Source organism: Anas acuta, chromosome 4 (genome assembly GCF_963932015.1).
Source record: "Anas acuta chromosome 4, bAnaAcu1.1, whole genome shotgun sequence".
Classification (NCBI taxonomy): domain Eukaryota; kingdom Metazoa; phylum Chordata; class Aves; order Anseriformes; family Anatidae; genus Anas; species Anas acuta.
In genome coordinates, this window is record NC_088982.1 from 74,776,708 (window position 1) to 74,791,723 (window position 15,016).

The 15,016-nt window shown below is 38.9% G+C and overlaps 1 long non-coding RNA gene across 1 annotated transcript in view; it reads left to right on the forward strand.

Annotated features, from left to right (window-relative positions):
- Positions 1–15,016, forward strand: part of LOC137856555 (uncharacterized) — a 245,401-nt gene that overhangs the window by 124,603 nt on the left and 105,782 nt on the right. The gene's annotated exons all lie outside the window — the stretch shown is intronic.

Genomic DNA, 15,016 nt, shown 5'->3' on the forward strand with positions numbered 1-15,016 from the left:
TGTCATTGCCTGTGAGGAGACCTTTCCCATCAAGTAGCAGACCTATGTTTTCTTTGCTTCTCCTTTTTCTGTTTACGTATCTATAAAAACCTTTTCTATTGTCTGCCACAGACATGGCCAGCTTCAACTCTAGTTGGGCTTTGGCCACGCATGTTGGGCTTTGGCCACATGGCCAAATAATATAAATGTTGACGCACAGTCATTCCTGGCAAAGAGAGAAAAACAAAACAAAACAACAACAACAACAAAAACACTGAACCTGTCATTGATTATGGTTAGCAGGGAATATACATAGATACACATTAGAAATATTTGCATTTCAAACACCAGAGAATACTTTTTTGTCATACAGAAAAGCTAATGTGGCATAAAAAAATACTTAGATAAACTGTTATTCATGTTTACATTAATTCTATATAATTGAACAACAAGTGTTCCAGATTTTGCCTCAGTTCACAACCTTTTGAGTTTCTCTTCACTGTATTGTGTTTATTTTCTGGACATACTCATTTTTGCTTTCACATGAGTTAAAATTAATAAAAGGAAGCCTAGGGTAGGACAGCAGCAAACAAAAATAACTGTCTATGAGAAATGACACTCACACATTTTTCATTGATCCTTGAAAAAATAGATGAGCCTCAGACTTACTGTTGGATTTATCTAACATGGTTGTGCTGATGTGTTAGGGCATTCCCAAAGTACCCTAAAGGAACAAATTCCTTATTTTGTATCCTATTTGTTGTAGGGGCAAAAATTAACAAAGTGAAATATCAGACTCAATTGCTTAATAAACTGATAAGCCTGTAGGAGAAAAATATTTTCTGCCGCATCATTTGTCATAAATGAAAATATTAAAATTTAGAGCAAACAAACAAATATAACCTTACTGGCCTCTGCCAGAAATTGGATAGTCACAGTAATCTTAAAACAGTTGTTCCTTCAGTCTTTCTAATCTTTGAAGACAACTAAATTAACACAGAAATCAAAGAGCTCTCACACACCCTGAAGCCAGCTGTTCCCAAAACCATGAAAACCCTTATTGATACAATTTATTACAAACTCTATCCTGAAGCAGAAAAAGCGAATCTGAACTTATTTATTTAATATTTTTGCCCTTTGACTGAAACTTGTTTTTGTCTTGCATGGCCCCATTGAAGAGCAATGAGTGGCAGTAACAAGGCTTACTTAATATGGCCTCAGTGCATACTTCATCTGTTTATGCAGAAGCATCATATTTGGGCTCACTCAGCCTGCTGAGAATAAAACTAAGGCTGACACACTGAAAGTGAAAAGGAACACTTGCCCATTTTCACGTGTGCTTTACAAATGGTCCCTATTGAACATAATGCAAAGATCTGTCATTCATAGAAATGCACAGTGAAATAAGTGTGAAACAGCAAAAGGCAGCGAGGTTTTTCAAGACACTACTAAAATGCAAAGGCAGATTTTTGAAAACCCTTATCCAATAAATGGGGAATACTAGAAAAGACAAGAAAAAATACAAAGGTGTTGAGGTCCCCAAATGCACCCAAGTTAAGAAACTGGATGGCGTAGCCCTCTGCAGGCATCCAGAAAGAGCCTATATCATTGGGAGGCACATTCAGTCTGTTAACACATGTGAAATGGCCCCCACTGAGCCTGCTGCTCCTTATCCTGTAGGTTTTAAAGAGGTGTCATATGTCTGTTAAGGCTCTGGGCTCCCCAGTCACACTGCTACAGGACACACAAACCTCCTGTTGATACACTGGATTTTTGTAAGCTAGTGTAAAAGTAGACCTACAAACATTTGAGTCCCAACATTAGCTGTGCTATGCTTTTGCAATACACTTGCAATACACATAAATTGTGTAATGAAGAGTCTCTGTCTTTCAGAGAAGGGGATAGCAAGAGTCACTATCAGCTACCTATTCCATGCCGCTCACTCACCTCATACAGTCAAGAAATCACAGAATCACAGAATCACAGAATCACAGAATTTCTAGGTTGGAAGAGACCTCAAGATCATCGAGTCCAACCTCTGACCTAACACTAACAGTCCCCACTAAACCATATCCCTAAGCTCTACATCTAAACGTCTTTTAAAGACTTCCAGGGATGGTGACTCCACCATTTCCCCGGGCAGCCCGTTCCAATGTCTAACAACCCTTTCAGTAAAGAAGTTCTTCCTAAGATCCAGCCTAAAACTCCCCTGGCGCAACTTAAGCCCATTTTCCCTCATCCTGTCACCAGGCACGTGGGAGAATAGACCAACCCCCACCTCGCTACAGCCTCCTTTAAGGTATCTGTAGAGAGCAATAAGGTCGCCCCTGAGCTTCCTTTTCTCCAGGCTGAACAAGCCCAGCTCCCTCAGCCGCTCCTCGTAGGACTTGTTCTCCAGGCCCCTCACCAGCTTCGTCGCCCTTCTCTGGACCCGCTCAAGCACCTCCATGTCCTTCTTGTAGCGAGGGGCCCAAAACTGAACACAGTACTCGAGGTGCGGCCTCACCAGAGCCGAGTACAGGGGGACGATCACCTCCCTAGCCCTGCTGGCCACACTGTTTCTGATACAAGCCAGGATGCTGTTGGCCTTCTTGGCCACCTGAGCACACTGCTGGCTCATATTCAGCTGACTATCAACCAATACTCCCAGGTCCTTCTCTGCCTGGCAGCTCTCCAACCACTCATCTCCCAGCCTGTAGTTCTGCTTGGGGTTATTGCGCCCCAGGTGCAGGACCCGGCACTTGGCCTTGTTGAACTTCATGCAGTTGACCTCAGCCCATCGGTGCAGCCTATCCAGATCCTCCTGCAGAGCCTTCCTGCCCTCGAGCAGATCAACACATGCACCTAACTTGGTGTCATCTGCAAACATACTGAGGGTGCACTCAATGCCCTCGTCCAGATCATTGATGAAGATATTAAAGAGGGCTGGCCCCAGCACCGAGCCCTGGGGAACGCCACTAGTGACTGGCCTCCAACTGGACTTGACTCCATTTACCACGACTCTTTGGGCCCGGCTATCCAGCCAGTTTCTAACCCAACAAAGCGTGCACCAGTCCAAGCCAAGAGCAGCCAGTTTCTTGAGGAGAATGCTGTGGGAGACGGTGTCAAAAGCCTTGCTGAAGTCAAGGTAGACCACATCCACAGCCTTTCCCTCATCCACCCAGCATGTCACTTTGTCATAAAAGGAGATCAGGTTCGTCAAGCAGGACCTGCCTTCCATAAACCCATGCTGACTGGGCCTGATCGCCTGCTTGCCCTTCAAGTGCCGCATGATGACACTCAAGATAATCTGCTCCATGAGCTTCCCTGGCACTGAGGTCAAACTGACCGGCCTGTAGTTCCCTGGGTCTGCCCTCTGGCCCTTCTTGTAGACGGGCATCACGTTTGCTTGCCACCAGTCAACTGGGACCTCCCCCGATAGCCAGGACTGTTATTCCCCCAGTGTGGACAGAAGGCAATTACAGGGACTTGGCACATGGCTACCCCAGTTTTCAGTAGCTGGTGCATTTGCTGAAGACCTCCCTCTCCTGTTCTTCTTCATTGCACCTTTTAAAATGCTAGCTTCTCACCTCTGAGACATCTCTCATTTGTCTCCATGGCTTCTTCTCTCTTTCCAGTTCTGGAAGCATTGTCATCCTTTGAGAGTCAGGTTAGTAAAGCTTGGGAGGGGATGGGCGTGCTGTTTTCTTCCTTTTAGTGAGAGCTTAATAGCCAAAGACAAGTTAAGAAAACAAACTAGATGTCTCATGCCCCAGCTGTAGGGAACTCTACAGTAACTGGCAGAGCAAAATTCCTGCACAAGCTGCTCTTTAGAAACTGCTGCAGCAAAAGCTGCCATCAAGCCAGCTTGGCCCGGCAGTGAGGAGCTGCCCTGCTGAGGGCTGCTGAGCTGGGTCTCATGGGGAGCAGGTATGGGCACGGGGCAGGATGGGGGCTGCCCTGGGTCCCCTGGGGCAGGACTGACCCTGCTGTAATGCAGTTATTTATTCTGAAGGGGTTCAAGGCTCATAAACTAACATTTCTAGAATCGAGTCTCCAAAGGGTTTCTAACAACATACTCCATCACTTCTTGTCAGTTTTTATTCAGTGCAAGTAAGACAATTTCTGAGATGGACAATGAAAAGCAATACATAAAATCTAAGACAAATGATCATAAATGGCTCTGCCAAGAAACTAGATCATGTATAATTTAATGGAGGTAGAAGGTCATTCTAAACACATTAAATAAAACAGCAGAAAGCAAGCAGCCAAAGCAGATCCTTATGTCATCATGATATTGAGATGGAAATATCACACTTAAGAAAAATATATTAAAAAAAAAAAAAAAAAAAGAGTTGGAAAGGTGTTTTTTAACCCTATTTAACATTATCTTTTATAAGAGAAAAAACAAACAACAACAACAAAAACGGTGGTTATTTGGCACATATTTTAGGAGAATAAATCTATACTTGCAAAGTATTTACAAAGCTTAAGTGCTTGGCAAATGGAAAAACAGATCTTTCTACAGCAGTGTCATGCTAGGCACCTAGACTTGAAGCACCACAGTCATCCATCACTATCAGGAGTCCTGAATTCATCCTGTTTTAGAGTGTACACCAATAATTCAGATTGAGATTAAGGATAGCGTTTAATAAGGGAAAAAGAATGGAAGCTAGTAATATTAAATATTGGCAGAGTAAACACAAGAGAGTGCTGTCTCTTTTATCTAATTTATGAGCTGAAAAGGTACATGTGCATATTTTCAGAGTACTGTTCCCACAGAATTTGTATGTGTATTTTCTATCATGGGATTTTATTTTATTTTTTATGTATTTTTTTCAGCAACATTTGAAAATGTCCCCTGCAAATTAACTTGGCATGCATCCATGTGTTAGACGATTATTAATCTGAATTGGGGGAAAAGCTGATAGCGGTATTTTATGTGGCCACAACACATTCAAGGCTACCCGTTAAGTAAGCTGTATAGAATATAGTCAAAATTGCAAGCACTGTGTCTTCATGCCCTGTCACAGCAGAAGCAGTGGAATGCCACACCATTCCACTCATCCATTTAAAGATTACCACAAAAGTACTAAAACATTTTTCACTAGTTAAAACTGAAGTTTCCAAAAATACGCTATTCACCTTAGAATAGTGTCCTCTGCAATTGGTTTTCAAAAGAGGCAAAAAGGCCAGAGAGAGGTACAATGTCATAGTTCTGTAGAATATGTGCAAATGTAGCAGCAGTGTGACAACGCTCCTCTGTGTGGTGGTTTTCTGGGATAGCATTGAATGAGAATCAAAAACCCAAAGAGCATATGCCTTGCTGCCTTTTACTGCTGCAGAGCAGAGCTGGGTATGAACAACCAGCTTCTCTGTTTCACCCCACACATACGGGGGATGGATGGAATCCCTGGCGATTTCTTCTCCCTGAATGTTATAAACTTATCCCTCTGCATGACAGAGGCTGAGGTTTTCCAGTTGCTCTTCATAGCCTAACACAAAGAAGGAGCTGTAGTTTTCCTCCATTGCTGTCAATGTAGCAAATTGCCTTTCTGCAGATTAAAAAAAAAAAAAAAAAAAAAAAAGTCGGTAAGATTTCCCTATTTTCTTTAACTCTCACTGTTTTTAAGGCAGTCTCACATAGGAAATCTAATCTTCGTCCACCTAAAATGTGTTTTTCTTCATTTGCACATGAGCCACATATTTCTATTTCTGCCTTCCTTTGAAGGAAATCTTGGCATTGGTCCAACCTGTGTAATGCATGAGTCCCTTCCTGCACAATATGTTTTTACCTTTCCCTCCCATTTAGTGGTTTTCAAATCATTCTGTTCCTCTGAATTGTCCCGTGGCACTTGCAATGAGTCTGTCTTGGAGCTATCCACTGAGACAGATGCTTTTAAAACCTTGAAGAATCAGATGTCTTCCCGTTAGGGCAATTTCTGCTTGAGTTAACCAGTCTGTTCTTTCCATGTTTTTCCCAGCTTAAGGGTCTGCCAAGTGCTAGCAGCCTACATTTCATTTAATTTTAGAATCTTCAAAACATTCAGCATGCATAGAAAACTAAGGAGAAATTCAGAGCTTATGGTATTCATATAAGTGGAACTATGCAATAAAACATTATTTGAAAGTGATAAATTATAATTCCTACAGTTTCACTAAAATGTTGGGTAGTCCAGAATTGCACCCAACAAAGACTGTAGAATGACTATATTTTCTCAATGGGATTTATTTTTCCACCACATATGCTGTTTGGAATTGTGATTTAAGTTCATCTTTTTAAATTTTTGCAAGTTTATAGATGAAAGCAAAATCTGAATCTGTTGTTTGTAGCTCAAGACCACCTCTAATGTAAACAGTGCTGTGTTAGAAATTTTAAATATTCTCCCTTGTGCTTGCTTAGTAATATTCACTATGTTATATTATGGTAGCTAAAGTTTTCCTATGTATGAATGTCTTCCTTAAGCAAGCGGTAGTGTGATGAAAACTGATTGTCTCATTCCTGAGTTTTGAGCTGGTATGCTATAATCATTCTATCAAATTTTCTCACAGTCACATTGAATTTATTGTTTCCAATATATTGAGAAGTGTGAGACTTATGTGAGCCAGTGTGAGATGAAGTGCCAGAGAAAAAGTTCAAAATAACTCAGATGGAACAGTTTTAAGAGGGGCTGTAATTTTCAACATCAAAAAAAGATCAGATGTTTACTGTTTGAAATCAGCATTTGAATTTCTGTATGAGGTAGTGGGAGGGGTTGCATTTAATTTATCCTGATGCCTATAGATAAGAAAATTCAAAAAGTACTAGAGGTATTTTTAGAAACTTGAACAAATGTCAAAGTGCATATAACTTATAGATCCTGTTACCCTCCTGCAGATAAAAATATTCCATCAATCAATTATGGAAAATAATTTTGATCTTTAATGTTTTTAGCAAAACTTCTAGAAATTAAAAGGAACAATGAGCAGAAGTAAAGTGATATTTCACAGCTCTTAGAGATCTGCAGAGCAATTTTCCCTGCTGCTTAGAATATTCCTGTAAAAATAATAATAAAAAAAAAGAAAAGTAAAAACACACAATGTGTGGAGTTATGCTTCATATAAACAGGGTTTACATAGCTAAAAAACAAACAGATTATTTTCAGAAAAAAAAAAAAAAAGTTTTCCAGGAAAATAAAATGGAGTGCAGTAGCTCCATTTTTCATGGAAAATGTCTGCAACCTTTTTAAAACAGAGACCTGCAAATGCGACTAGAGTGCAGCTGAGAAAAAAGAAAGACAGTCATCCGTTTATGGAAACTTGCTCAAAAGGCAGCTGACAGCATCACATTGTCCCTTACAGAGTTCTGACAATGATACTAAATATAACCACAGCAACCTATTGGGGTTTCCTTGATATTTCTTGACAAAGAGTTGATTTCCAGGCAACACAGATAGTGAAATAGACATAGGCAATAGGAACATGGAGGATTGTATGCTTACATCACATTATTTCAGAAAGCAAGAGGCTAAAAGAGACTCACAATCTTTGTTTGGGTGCCATCACTGAGTATGGTGGTGGTGGCAACAGTGGCAGCTCCTGACCTACTGATCTCTGGGCAAACATTTGTGGGCGTGTCTTCATTTCTTAGTCAGAGACACTCTTGGGGAGCTGAGGGATGTTTTTAGGCTCCTCTAAGGTTTCCAGGTGCCTGGCAGAGCTTGCTTCTGCCCAGCCACTCATGCAGCCACTTGTCAAACAAATGTACAGGTTGCATGTACCACAATAAAGTTATCTCCTGAAATACCAGACCTAACACATCTGTGTGAGACAGATGATGACCTGTGCAAGGACAGCTGTGTGTATCTGGAAAGCTTTTGTTTTCTATTACATAGCATGATAGTATGTTTGTGCCTTTGAAATGTGGGCTAGAAATATGGCACTGCTGCATGTGATCTCAGACCAGATCCCTAGAGCTCGAATCCCAGATTAGCACCTCCTCCTTTTAACTGTCCTGTCATTGTTCTCCCACCTGATACTGACTGTACATTTACAGCACAGTCCAATAGAATCACAGAGTCATTTAGGTTGGAAAAGACCTCTAGGGTCATCTAGCCCAACCTTTAACTAAGCACTGTCAAGTCCAAAATTAAAACATGTCACTAAGCACCACATCTACATGTTTTTTGAAGACCTCCAGGGATGGTGGCTGAACTGCTTCCCTGGACTGCTTGTTCCAATACTTCACAACCCCTTCAGTAAAGATTTTTTTTCCTAATATCCAACTTAAGTCTTCCCTGGCACAACTTAAGGCCATTTCCTCGTCTTGTTACTCGGTACTGGTAGCACTAGTACACTCCAGAGCTGAGTTTTCAGGATAAGTAGGTGCACAATGATGGGGTTGTAAGCTCCAGCATGTGGATGACTGAAGAACAGCCTGAAAACCCCCCTGTCAGCATTAAAGGTTACTTCAAACCCTCTGCTTCTGCAAGTCATTGAAGAGTCCCCTTAGTTTGAAGTGGAAAACCCAGAAGAAACAGCAGAAATGTGGGTGTGCTGCTGGATCAGCTGGAGCAAAACAGCTTCTTGTATGGTCTTCTCACCACCTCTGCAGTCAACCACCCACTGCAGAATTTGTTTCTCTTCCTTTTGCCAAAGTCAGAGGAATGACTGGGCAAGGTGCCAAAGCTCAGTGTTGCTGGCTTGTATTCACACGTGAAATTCATCTGGTGGCAGCTTTTCTCTGCAGCAGGCTTTGCAATGGGGAGGAGACAGATGTGCGAGAGCACGTGAAGGCTGGCGCTGGCCGCGTGATACGGAGCCACATGGGCAGCCAGCAGTGCTGTCAGTAAGTCTGGGAACTTACCTTGTGCTTTTAAGCCATAGTAAGTCACTGTGTTTAATATTCATTTTAGGTTTAAATACCAAAGGAACTAATACCAATATGTATTATGCAAAGTTACCACAATATCTGCAGGCTTCAAAACAAATATAAAAAATGTTGTTTTCGGTTAATTATTTTTTTATATAATTACATAAAAATAAGATTGATAATGCCTGCTGACATTTCATTCCTTAAAACTCTAGGCTAATACTATGCTACTAACTATATTCAAAAGTAGAAGGAGATGAAAATGATAAATTAAAAACATGATCTTTGCATATTTAGCTTTCCATTGCAAAAATCTCTGTGTTTATCTATGTGGTCCTCTATTTTTATTATCTTTTATTTTGTCTCACTCTAATCTTGTTACTGCAACCTAACTCTAACCTGCTATGCTTTTCATGCTAAAGCTTGCTGTAATCTTTTCTCATGACATTAGCCTAGGAAACATTTTTATCAAATAGTTAAAGGCAAAATAAATTACATTCTGTTTTTTCTGCATAAAAAAGTATGATCTAAAGTTCATAATATTGAGAGCTGAGGCTGTGAAACAAGATGATACAATTCAGGAGTAGCTTTCTAAATGATGAATACCAAATCAGAGGTAAGTCATAGCTCCAAAACTACTGAGTTTTCAGAATTCAGGATCAATAAAGAGCTGTATGCTTTAAGAAAATTTATTTTGTCAGTACTTCTATTTGTGAGCAAAAATTATAGATGAGGGACAAAAAATAGACTGCCAATTTGCCATGAGGCAGTATATAGGCACTTAAGTAGAAAGCTAAACTTGGATATTCTTGATAACTCTCTTTCTTTTTTTTTTTTTTTTTGGTCTATTTTTTTTTCCAGATAAATTGACAGTTTTCTTTAGTTACTTATGTAGCATAAATTTAGTCTGGTTTCCGTGAGGTGGTTCATTTCTATGTAGTCTTACTACAAATTTTAAGGGAAAATCACACTAACACAGGGGAATGAGAAAAAAAAAAAAAAAAAAAAAAACTCTTTGACAATGTAAAGATTATTTGCTTATTAAATATTATTTCCATTTCTAGAGCTTCCTCTATCCACAAGTAATTGATTGCTATTGCATTAGGTATTTTGCATAATCCCAGCAGAGTTACTCTTAGCTATCCTAAGAAGCTGTAAAAGTCCCTGGCTCTCCCTGATGTACAGGCTTATACTGACCAATTGCTTATCCAAGGAGCTGACTGCTAATTGCTTTGGTCTTTATCAGATTTTAAAATAGTGCTATTCTTTTTCAAGGCCTCAGCTGTAGAAAATGTATATTGCTGTAAAACGCCACCAAAATAGAAATCACCACTTAAGCTTTCTTTGCCGTTAGTACAAGAGGAAATAGCAATCCATCAGGAAGGGGATGGGAGTTAAAGCATCTTATGCCTACTTTTCACTGGTCTTGGATGAACCTGTGTGTCATTGTAGATTTCCTGATATGTCTGCTCATTTTAGTGAAATCCCAGCAATGTGAAGTTAGAGTAAAGCAGAGCTGAGACAAAAAACTACTGTATATATGATCTTTCCAACAGTATACCTCACTGGGAATTGCCATCTGATGTCAGATCAGATGTGATTCAGAGGACATTTAAAGGTTGGTGGAAAAATTTAGACATGTCCAGACAATCAGTTAACATGTACAAGGTGAAAACATAAGTTTTGCATACCTGTACAATATGCCATTGACCTTGAAAGAGCTAGCCTACATTTAGAGGCAGCTCATTGCTTCCTCTTTTATTTTCTGATACAAAATGTTATCTGCAATGAGTTCTGGCATTTTACTCAGAGAAACCACATAACCTCTCAGTCTGGAAATGCGTGACTTGGTTGCCTTGCCCATACAAATCTGCTGCAAGTTGTTTGTACACTGTTTCAGAAATACTGGCCTTTCTGGACATCATCTGTTCATTTGCAGCAAGTCCAATGTACCTTTTAAACACTGGGCTAACATTGCTTATATGGTATATTAGATGCATACTTCAGTCTAGAAGATCCCTGGTAGAAAGTTGCTAACCTAATCAAAGGTGGAAGGACAAGAGAAAAAGACTTTGTCATGCTGATTTTCAGGATTAATTATTTAATCTTTTTGTCATCCCAATTTATGTTTTCTTCTGTTTAGTTGGATTTTTGCCTTTTAAACTTTTTTTTTTTTTTTTTTTCCTCTGGCCTTGCCACAATTAATGTTCAATGTTTTAATCCTCAGTCTTTTTCAGGCTGTTCCTGGTTCTGCTCACTTAGCAGTTGTTAGATTTAGCATGACCTTTTTTACTTTAAATAGCATACTTTTCATTTACCGTATTCCTAATTTCTACATGAAGGTGAATTCCCATCTGTAAACAAACAGGGATTCTTTATCCTGGCCAAGACAAGCAATCACCTGTGCATACATTTCAAAGTGTCAGATGATATTTTATACACCATTGTTTTCAGAGACCTCGCAGATCACTTGCAGTACAACATTTGGGGAGCTGGAGGCCTGTCTTAATGATCATTGCTCATGCACATGGTTGCTGGAAAATCATTCATGAATATTGAATCCAATTATTATGAACAGGTGCAACCAACTAACTACATTTCATGCTCACTGAAATATCACAAACACTTAAATCTGATAAAGTTAATACACAAATATATACTCTGGTACACAACAATAACTTCATGTACATTCATGAGAATGCAAATATAATGATCATAATTCTCAGTTTTGAGGTTGTGATCAAGATTCATTTGCAGTAATTTTAAACAATTATTTCACCTCATTGCTTAATTCTTTCTACAGCTGGAAATCCAGTAAAGGGAGAAAGCATGTAGCTTGTTGTAATCCCTTTCTTGCTAAAAACTGGGACTCATTTAGGTCCCAGAGAGAAAGAAAGGAAGAGATTGGTTCCTTTTAAAAGTCTTTCAGAACTATATTGCACTGAAATTTCTAAAAGACAAAAAGCTTTTTATTGGACCATGTCCCAGGTTCCCTCTTGAACAAAAGTCAGTCATGTGCACAAACCTGAGCAGGTACATGGCCAGCAACACAACCTTTGCCAATAGTTGTGTTTCTGAGAATATAGAAAAGGATAGCAGCTTCTGGCTGATCAAAGCACTAGGACCCTGGTGCACTAGTTTCAATCCAGACCCACCAGGAACTTTTCAAGATCCAGTTTAAAATATTTTCCATCACCACAGAAATCAGAGTGTAAGAAAGACAGAGAGAAAAGCAAACCATTTTCATAAATTTCTGGACAAATTGTATTTCATTTGCCAGGGTTGTCTTTTATATGTCCTCCTCCTACAACACACCAAAAAAATATGTATATCTGTTTTTAGACTTCCTCGGCCAAACATAACTTGCCATCTTCCGGAATGACAGACTTCCTTTTCTACCTAAAATCCTTTCTCTGCAAGTATTCTAGTTTGAATTCCTCTTTCCTGAGCAAGGATGACACAGACCTAACCAGGGTGTTGTTTAGTTCTGTCAACACTTTTTGATTTGGAAGCACAAGTAGTGAGTTGCCTCCACTGCTCTTCTGTGATTGCACATTGCATTCACAGGGGAAAGATGTCCTTATGAAAATTGGTCTCATTATTTTTATGCTTCGTAGTTTCCAATAAATCTATTTTGATCAGAAACGGGACTGAGAAGGAAAGGAAACATTCAGCAACCTGATAACCTTGTAGAAATTGTTGTTGTTTCTGACCTGTGCCCTGAGGTGAAAGCTAAAATGATAGCAACAATAATAATAACAATACTAACAATCTCTAATATTAGAAAATGCTTCTTCCTATGTTTAGGGAAATTCTGTATAATGAATCTTTGAGTTCAATCCTTAATATTCACTTGGTATCTATATACAATAATTCATTATATATTCCTCACAAGTCATCTTCATCAGTTCAGTCTTCTATCTGTTGGGCAATATTCTCCCTCATTATTTCCAGGGTGATAGCAGGGCACTTTGCAATTGGCCTTCAATGAAGTCTACTCACAAAATCTCTCTCTCTCCTTTCATTATTTTTACCAGCAAGGAGGACAAAAAAAAAAAAAAAAAAAAAAAGCGTTGGAGATTTTTATGAGCTAGACAAAGACTGAAAGTGGCCTAAATACATGTAGATCTGGAATAATGCAAATCCATTCTTGATTAGTTTCGGTTATGTAAAACCAAAGACCATTAGGATTTCCTCCAAACCTTAAAAAATAAAGAAGGAGGAGATTATGAAGCCTATTTAAAAAGTCAGATTAAGGTCTGCTGCTCAAGTTTTTAGCTTTGGCTTTTCTCTAAGCCATGTGGAAATGCATACTATCACCAATTGGTATGGATGGTACAGAATACTACTTGGAGGTTGAATTCATGCTCCCATCCAAGTTGAAACACACATATACATTTTGCAATTGACTTAGACAAGTACAGGAATTCACTTTAGAGTGTTAATACAGCCTTGTTACCAGGAGGGTGACTTGAAGTACAACCATTTGCTTTTGTCATATTTCTTGTGCAAGGATAACACCTTTTAGATTAATCTCTGTGGAACTGCTTGGAAGATGCTGTTTCTTATTTTACATTTTACCATCTCTCCTAGAGAACATAATGCTGTTACCCATATATCATCTGCTTATTGTTCTGCAATACTGCAGACCAGAGGACTGACTTCCAACTGTGGCACGTCATATTCATGTTGCTGTAATATTACATCAATTTAAGACTGTAGTAGTATAGTGGTGAATAAGGCTATCTGTACGTTCAGCACATCTTTTCTATCAATAAAGAGAAGCCAAGTCACAGATGGTTTTTACACTGTTATAATTAATAATCATGGTACCGTGTTAGAGTCAACTTAACATAATAAAAAAGTGAATCTATAAATTGTATTCAGCATTTTTACAGCATTTACAATGACTTTTTGCAGCTTTTTGCAGCAGCAGGATGCATGTCTGACAGTAGAACTTTTTGAACTTCATTCAATAAGAATAATTTCAGGTTACTGTTTGTTTTCTTGAATACTATTTATGAAGTGGCATACTTTTTTTTTTATATCATTTTTAGTTTGATCCTTTACAGAGGTGTTTGTTTTTGTTTTGTTTTGTTTTTAGTCCTGCATTTTCTTTCTCAGATTTCAAAGCAAAAGCAAATATATTTAGTACAGCATGATGTGTTACATCACTCCTATGCTAGCCTGGAATTTGAACAGCCTAAAGTGCACAACATTCCTAAGATTCAGCACCTTATTATCTATGCAGGCAGCCCAAACCCAGTTTGTTACAGAAATATTACCTGTCCTTTTGAAGTTACCTTCAAGATCACTTCCACAGAACAATGGAGACATAGTAAACATAGATAATGCTGAACTGTATCATTGTATGTGCAGTCATTTACTTTTGTATTTTGTGGTGTCTCCAGCTTTTCCTCTCTGCTGAAAAGACATGGGGACATTTCTAACTGAGCTCATGTTTAGACATTTTTTAAAATGTGGGTAAGATTATACCATGAGTAGATACAGCTCTGAAACACTGCTATTTCTGGAGCCTCTAAAAACACATTCACATTTGGAGAAAAATCACATTTGATTTGGGTTTCACTCCTCCCACTCCAGTACTCATTCACAGGGAAAAACCCTATTGAAGGGATCTGTGTTCCCACCTCAGATCCAGACAGTATTTGGAAGCGACCCCCTGTGGCATGTTGGGATGTAATAAGGGTGGAGATTTTCTAGCAGCTTATTCTGAAACCTCAACTAAAAGTTGATTCAATTCTCTTCTGAGGATGGCAAAGTGTGAGCATATTCCAAGACCTGTTTGGCTGTTGAGGAGCTCAGCCCTTACTGTGTAACATATAGGCAGGCTTGAAGGAAGATATCCTTGAAGAATGTTTATGTAAATTTCAATACATATATATATATATTATTTTTTTTTCCAAACAGAAGGACTATTTCCTACTCAGCATAAAAGAAATGCATTTTCATACACAAAAGCTTATTTCATTTAGTGATGCTTAGTTCTTAAACTGCGGGAAACAGATAAGCATTATTCTTAGACATGTTCCTGGTCAAGAGTCCTAGCCTATTTAGTTGTCTTGTTCCTTATCCCAATCATCCTTGATATCAGTCTTTGTAGCCATATTAATTTTACTACACAGACACACCACCTAAACCCGCAATACTCCTACAGACATACATGAAATATAATGATTTTTTTTT